General features: G+C 37.4%; 1 protein-coding gene across 1 annotated transcript in view; it reads left to right on the forward strand.

Moving 5' to 3' along the window:
- The window catches only part of FAM172A (family with sequence similarity 172, member A), a gene marked incomplete at its 5' end in the record, with an annotated part of 240,536 nt that overhangs the window by 227,952 nt on the left and 4,255 nt on the right, over positions 1-8,329 (forward strand). The window lies entirely within an intron of this gene.

Genomic DNA, 8,329 nt, shown 5'->3' on the forward strand with positions numbered 1-8,329 from the left:
GAGAGAGAGAGAGAGAGAGAGAGAGAGAGGAGAGAGAGAGAGCGCACGTGTGCTGCGCTCGCAGTCAAAGATGACTCAGCGAATTTGAAGTAGAGTAGCTAAGAGCGTTGCATCCATTCGTAGAAATGATGAACTCAGTGGAAGAGCCTACGTGCAGAGTAAATCCACCAGTTACCTCTGGACTGCTTGCAGAAATGGAGTACCACAACAGTGTATTCCTCATCCCAATACCTTACACTACACAACCGTTCTTCTAAGGAGTAAGAAACCACAGGAAACCACATTTATAACAGGAGCAGAATTGTGGGAAACGTTTCTAATTGAACTCCATTTTTTATTTGCTACTATGAAATATTTTACTAGGCTGTCTTTCAGCTCTTAACTGCATATTACTGTTACTGTATAATTGATTTTATTTATTATATGTGAACTAGCAGTAAGTGAATTTTTGTACTCCGAAGTGTGTAGAAGAATGAGCTCTAGAGAATGCTCTAGAGGTGGGAGGAATTGGTAAATGCAATTAGGAAGGGTTAAATCCATCCTTCTAATGCCCCATAATCCATTTGCCATATACCAGCCAATGGAACCTTAAAATACACGTCAGATTATATTTCTCCTCTGCTTAAAACCCTGCAAACAGCCCCCAATGCACCTGGAATAAAATTCAAATCATTCACCATGGTCTGCAAGAGCTCTCTAAATCAGCTTCTATCACTTTTCCCTCACCCACTACATTGCAGTCACTCCAGCCTTTCAGTTCCTCAGTTGTGACAATCTCTCTCCTCCTTAGAGCCCCTGCTCTTGTTCTTCCAGATCTCTGCCTTCAGCACTCTGCCTCCAGAATTTCACGTGGCTCCTTCTTGCTATTCAGGTCTCAGGTCAAAAGTCTTCTCCACCCAATTGAAATTGATGGCCAGCTTTCCCCTTCCTACCCCATCCTCCCCTTCATTCTCTTCACATCTCCTGTTGTGTTTTCTTCATAGTACTTCTAACTCTTAAATTATCATGTTTATTGTTTTACTTTTTATTTTCTGTCATCTCCCACTACCAATTATGTTACAAGAGCAGAGCCTGTATATGCCTTGCTGACTACTGCATCCCCACCCTTAAGAAACAGTGCCTGATATACAGTAAATACATGTATGAATGTATGAATTAATCAGTCACAGGAACTTTGGGAAAACTATCTGCCCCCAAAATATATCCCTTAGAGTAGAACCCACAGTGAGACAGGAGGACCACAGAGGAGTCAGATATTTGGACTAGTAAATGTTGTTGTTTTGTTTTTAAATAAGGAAAACATTTTGCAATTCATTTGTCTCACCTCTCCATTCTCTCTCTCTCTCTCTCTCTCTCTCTCTCAAACACACACACACACACACACACACACACACACACACACACACACGGGCAAACTATCAACCATAGTACCTAAGAACAGAGAGGGAAGCTGGGAGAAAGGTAAGCCTGACAAAATACCTGTCAAGTTGTACTAGCCCTCTCAGACAGTGTTATTTTAGATTGAAGGAACGAGGGGACCAGTAAAAAACATTTGCTGATTGTGTTGGGAGTGTTAGAATCAGAAACCTGTACTTAGGGAAATAACTACTTTATGATTGTTCACATTCCTTTGTTTAGTGCTGTGTTCACTTAAAATCTTTTAGTAAAGTTACTTTTGTAAATAACAAAGGGAAGCTGGGAAAAGGGAAATTTGCCCACACTTAGGCTCAAGTGTTAAAGAGAAACAATGTATCCTTGTGGCAACATTGAGAGTAGTACATAAGACAAGAGTTAAAAACCAAAGAAAGGTGTTTCTTCACCAGGTGTCTGGGTTCAATAGGCAATTGAAATAATAAAAATGCATCCATTTTGTATTGGTTAAGAGGTTGATTAGAAAGATCTGCCAAGGTTCCATGTCAGAGACTCACAACTACTGCAAGCCGTTTACTTTACTTCAAGAGTAAGTTTACTTTCCAGAATTGTCTGCCTGGATCTTAAACTGCCGTGAGTTCCACCCCTTGCCACACCTGGGGGGACATTTGTTCTGGAGGAAAGTACAGACTGCCTCAGAAGCTGCAAATGACCTAAAAGTCCCACCACTGATTTTATGTCTTTGTTTCAGTCTCTTATCTCTAGTCAAACTTGACTTCTTGCCTTTAGGGTCTCAACACACTCTCACTTTAGTGGGCTTATAGCCTTGTTAGCAATGGAAAGAGACTTGCCTATGTCTTACACGGGTAATTTAACAAAGCATCGCAACATGTTTACTGAGCTGCACTTGACGTTTCCCTTACACAGTCTCAATGCACACTCCATCCTGCCCCATTCACCACCCCCCAGTATGGCAGTCTCACACTGTCCCTTTTAACTTGGAGGGTCTCCATTAGCAGCCCTTCTCTGTTCAAATATTGGTAAGTGTGTATTTTATTTTTTAAAAAATGATGTTCTTCTTAGAAGCTCTAGAATTCGTTTTTAAATGAATTTTAGTAGTTATGTTTTATTTCTTTTTAGAAGGCATATTATTTTTCAGTGCTCTGATATTTCTCTGATTCTTTATAACTTTCTAAAAATAACTGCTGGTATGCTCATAAGTTCATTAGTTAATCCCACTGGGACTCAATAATGCATATTACAGACCTTCTGATTTTTATATATCAGATTTTCTAATGAATTCCCTTACCTGTTATTATCAACATGGCTATATTGACAGGGTCTTCATTACTTCCTAATTACCCATACTTCTTTTTTCTTGTTAAGGATCAATTTTTAAAATCGGGCTTTGTCATTTTAAAAATATCATAGATATATTATCCTGTTAATATTAATGTTTCATATCTTTCTAGTTTATTTCCTCCTTTATCATAGGAATTTATAAAGTTAATTCATTACCTTTTGCTATTAAAAGGCATTCTTTTGTTTAGGCATTTGGGGGGAGGCAAAGTGAGGGGCTAGAGGCATATGCTGGGGTTTTTCCTCCCTGAAACAAAGATATAAAAAAAGATCTTTCACATTAAAGGTGACCTTGTGAGCAGTGATATTCCCTATTTTAGGCCAGATCCTAAGATTTTTTTTTTTTATTATTATTATTTTTTTTCCTTTTTGTCTTTTTTACTGACCGGTAATGGGATCGCAACCCTCGGTGTCGCGCCCGTACCGGGGACCGGCAACAGGATCGCAACGCTTGGCGCTGCGCCCGCACTGCGCTCAGCCAGTGAGCGGGAACCGGTCTTCACACGGGATCCGAACCCTCGGCGGGAGTGCCGCCGCATTCTCAAGCAGCGCACTCTCCAGTGCATAGATTGTTGAAATTATTCCACAACCTTCTGGTCTAGGACCATGTAAGATAAAGTGATAGTAATAATTAGAATAGTGAATTGCTGACCAAGAAATTCTTCTAAATTATCTTTTTGGTGATAAGTTACTTTACACTCAAACTATACATCAGTTTGTTTACTACCTACTGTTTACTGTTTACCAATAAACTCTATCTCTGGCAAATATGATTTGCGCACGCGCGTGTGTGTAATATCATTTGAAGAATGATTATTTGCTTTCCCAGAGAATTCTTCACTTTATTAAGGGATTCATTTGAGAGGTAAATTACCCACTTCTTCATTTTAAAATATTCTATTTACAGAACTTATATTTACATATAACTTTTTAAGGCATCTACTGCATAAAATGAGGTACGGTTTCAAAGTAGTATACATCTACCAAAGCAAACATCAGGATTTTGGCTGCTAACTCAGTAGCCTATTTTGGCATAGTTTTTGACCACCACCACATCCCCCACCCCACCCCACCCCCCCAAAAAGAGTTGTAAGCACTAAGACCAAGTGAGGAGGACAAGGCTGATTTGTAAGAAACACTTGCAATTGAGTCATCACAGGAAGAAGTAAGCGGAATAGGTAAGACAGAAGACATAGTATTGGTTCCATCTCTCTTATCCAATTCTTTGAGCATCCCACTCTCAGTGCGATTTTCAATTACTTTTTTTGTTTAATTTCTAAATGCTTTAACATGAATGTAGCCTTTATCATTGTCAGTTCCATTACAAGACACTTTTTCTTAAATATGTAGTCTTTTGGGAAAACAAATGACACATTTTAGCAATTTGATCTTTCTCATATGATTTATAGTTTAATCTTTCATACTCAAAGTTCCTAATTCTTTTGACCATTTGTGCTATCTTTACTGCTTTGAAATTTGCTACAGTTCATTTTTTGACATCAGTGATAAGTCAAGGATAAATATTCAATGTATTATTTTAATTGGAAGATCTCCTGCCTTTTGGTTATTTCACAATGAGTAACATCATTGACAGATGGTATTTGTGGAATAAACATAAAAAAAAAAAAGATAGGTATTTTCTGCTCTGTACAAGGATAAAATACATAGCTGGAGTAGGTTTCAGATTATCGGGAGAATTAGTCTCTTATGTAATAAAAAAGAATTATCTATTCATTCCATTTAAGCTAACTCTTGATTACCTCTTATTATAACAAATATTACGCAGTGCTTTTACTATCATGAAATAAATTCTAGAGATAACATAATCTATGTATTCACAAGATTGTTAAATCATTAAAATTCTCTAGTTAACATATGGAAGGAATAAAAGTAATACATAGTAAAAATAATATGCATTTCAATATTTAAAGTGCTCAGGCAAATCCACATGAACAGGCATAATAAAGTCGTCAGATACTTGTTCCTGTGCACAGAGTCATCATGAATTTGACAGTTACAAACATAGGCTGATACAGGTGTGCTTATTGGTGACTCCAGTACCATGGGCAGAGATGCCATCAGTGATGAGATCCTCTCATAAAGTAAACCACTCATGGTAATATTCTGAAAGACATAAAGTACACAAATCTTTTAATTTACATGGTAGTTGCATTCCTGGATAATTCAGTGTATATTAAATTCATGCAAAAAGTATTTTGAGATTATTTGTAAAAACAGATTTGAATTCTAAGACCATATCATTATAATCAGATTTTTTTAACTACATGAATAGCTGTGGAACATTTGAAAAACGGGTGGGATGCAGAACAGTTCTTCATTGTGCTGCACTGCCCTGCAAATTACAGGATGTCCACCATCCCTGACCTCCCACTAAATGCCAATAGCACCTTCCGATCATCTTGACCACCAAAAATATCCCTACAAATTTCCAAAATGCCTCTGGAGGCCACCATCACCCCATTAAGAACCACTGATTGAGACTAAGTAAAGATACTTTTTTGTAATTGAAGCACTGTGATCCTTTACATTTTACTTTTGTACTGAATTGATTTTCTAGATCAGGAAACTGAACTCACCCCAAAGGAACTGCATTCCAGTTAGAACAAGCCTTGCAATCCAAAAGGATACAGAAATCATTCCCTGAGAACTTGGCAGATATTTAATGTGAAAAACCCTTTCCTCCTTACATTGTGTGAACCCCTCTAGATTAGAAAAATGGGGGGTTGAAAAGTGGAGAGAAATTCACAGTTCCTAAAAAAGGAAGGCTTTTGATAGGGTAAAGTTGTGGTAGAGAAAAGACCAGACCCTGACTGTAAAATTACATTAATCTCTTCCAGATAACATGGTTAGTGCAAAATGGACTAGTTTCCCTGCTACCTCCACATCATTGCAGCTTATAAATAAATAGCTGCTTTTTTGATTGGCCTAAATTTTCACCTTTTATATTCTTTTATGAATAATTTAATGGCCTAGTGTTTCTGTACTGATGGCATAAAAAAGCACCACTCTTAACATTCCCTAAAGTGAGGGTTTTTTTTTTTAAGTACTAGAAAGCTGCTCTTGAAAGTTTCCATTCATTGACCATTGTCATTGGTAGATTTTCATATTAATTTGTAAATATTTTCACTGAACTTTGGCCCTGACTTTTTGAAAATGGTCTCCAAATGTGTTCTTGACATGTGTATGTGCAGCACAAGATAGACATGCAACTATCCAACTTCCAAATGCTAATTTTTTTAATTATTAAAAATCCACTTCCAAAAATTTAGAAAAGACGTTTTTGTATAAAATATTTATGTTACCATTCCTTAGTTTAGGGAGAATTCTCCCTCCCCCACCCCATTCTCTGTAATTCAATTGCTAACCTACCTTGCTTATTATTACATTTACTCCTAGCAATTTCCCTTCCTCTGACAGAAGCACACATTCTCATTATTTATACTCTTAAATTGCAAGGGTAAATGTTGACAGCAAGTGCAGATACTCAGTTATCTCAGGGACTTTGGTCTTCTTTTTAGCCCAGGACTAATCAAGCTGAGAGTGAGTCATCATAAGCTAAAACTAAAAAACTCTTGTAATGATTTTATTACCAGGGAAATTTGTTCATCCTTCAGAAAGATTGTCACCAGGAAAGAAAAAATAAAGGAGTTAAAACTGCTTCAGATCATTGACTCCATAGGTCCCTCTAGATTCATAGATTGAATTGGTTTTTAAGGGGTGGGAGGAATTATGAGAGGAGTTCCCTGAGAAAGCTTACAAATTGATCATAGCCTTGGTAACACTGGTAGGTGTAAGTGTGATCACTATGGAGGAAATGCCAAATGTGGCTGGAAGCTTGGGAAATGGGAAGGAAAAGAGACAATTAACACCTTTTCTTTTTTTTCTTTTTTTGCTTATTGTGCCATGTAACATGTATCTTTCAAATGGAAGAATGATCTTTCAAAAGGAGAAAGTACAATTGATTTTAAAATATTTTATTATTATAAGTGCAATTCAGTAGCTATTATTGAACTGAAACTAGGGTTGCAAGCACTATAGAAATAGTGACAGACATATCATAGACCTGTCCAGAAACTGGGCACCCTTCTAGATATACCCACAAAATATTATGTCAAGTTGGCATGTCTGAGCATATCTAGAACTGCTCACTTAGGTTTGGAGCATATAAATGCTTCCAAATTCAAAAGAATCCTTTAAGATTGTCATTTGAATAAATCAGTAAAAATAATAATAATAATAAAAATGTCTGGATGTTACATATATTTTTAAAATCTTGAAATTTTACACACCTATTGATACAGTTAGGCATATATATAATTTTTCCTCCAAGAATTCTGTTAAGAACTGTCAAAATCCAATTAGGCGCTTTAGAATTTACCAGGGTAAACCTACACATACCTCCTTCTCATTGATTAACATTGAATTTGCCCCAAATGAGTAAGCCAATAGAGACATGACCTCATTTTTTAGTCTGAATACAGTAACGTCGGGGACATTTCTCAAGCGTACGACTTCAGTACTGGATCTGAGTTCCAAATGCAGGTGCATAAGGCCAATGTGCAGAGGAGGGGGGGATAGAGAGCATCCTGGTGTAGACACCTATAAAGAGAGGGGTTCTGTAGTAGGGCCACATCCCACAGCTAAGTCACATGCAGACTGTAGCTTTCTGCTCTCTGGCCGACTGCAGCAATAGCATCCTTATTGTTGTAACTCCCAGATTGTGATACTGTCACAAAACTGTTGCTAGGCAACAAATGTGGTTACCAGGTCTCAGCGAATAGCTGAAGGGGAAAGCAAAGTGTTGCACCATTGTAGAGTAACCATAGCAATGACCTACTATTACAGACTAAAGAATTATCATTAACAATGTTAAAGTATCAGACAGAGGCCCTGAATCCAGAGACTTCCAAGCAGTATCTCTGCATAATTGAGTGATCTAGGAAGAGATTTGAACTCTTTCAAGCTTTTCATTCGTTATTTCTATGAAACAGTCTGCATAATTTTTATTTTTTAATTTAAAAAGTATTCAGTTATGAAGCTGCCGGTAAAATGATACAAGCCATCCCAAGTAGTCAAAAATAGATTAATCTGTTTCATCTATTCTTATGTCGACATCAATGTTATTTGCTGCGTCTGTTACATTGAACGTAGATTTGATTTGAAAAATACTGTACATTAGTATTAAATCGAAGCCACATTAAAAAGGTATAGTAAAATAAAATAGCACCATAAATTGACAGCTAACCTGCATTTTCTAAGTTGAACCCCTCCTGACAAAATAGGAGGCCTAGATGGTGTTTTAGTAGAAACTACTTTGAAACAACCTTTTAGCTTTTCTAAATCTGCCTCCTAAAATCTGTAAAAAGGTCGCCTGCTAGGCTACTTCAAGGCACGGTCTCTTTTGAAGCTGGTCCTCCATTAAGTGTCCCGTTTGGTTTGTTCTCAATGACCTCACTGAGACAGTCATGTCTAACAGCACAGCTTCCGGGAGAGGCGAGAAAAATCCGATCTATTTTTCTCGGGAAGCCAAGAAACTTGGCTGCTCTGGGCTGGGTGTGGAAGCCGGATCCCGCGCGCA

The sequence above is a fragment of the Galeopterus variegatus genome, unplaced genomic scaffold, assembly GCF_000696425.1.
Source record: "Galeopterus variegatus unplaced genomic scaffold, G_variegatus-3.0.2 Scaffold1389, whole genome shotgun sequence".
NCBI classification, from domain to species: Eukaryota; Metazoa; Chordata; class Mammalia; order Dermoptera; family Cynocephalidae; genus Galeopterus; species Galeopterus variegatus.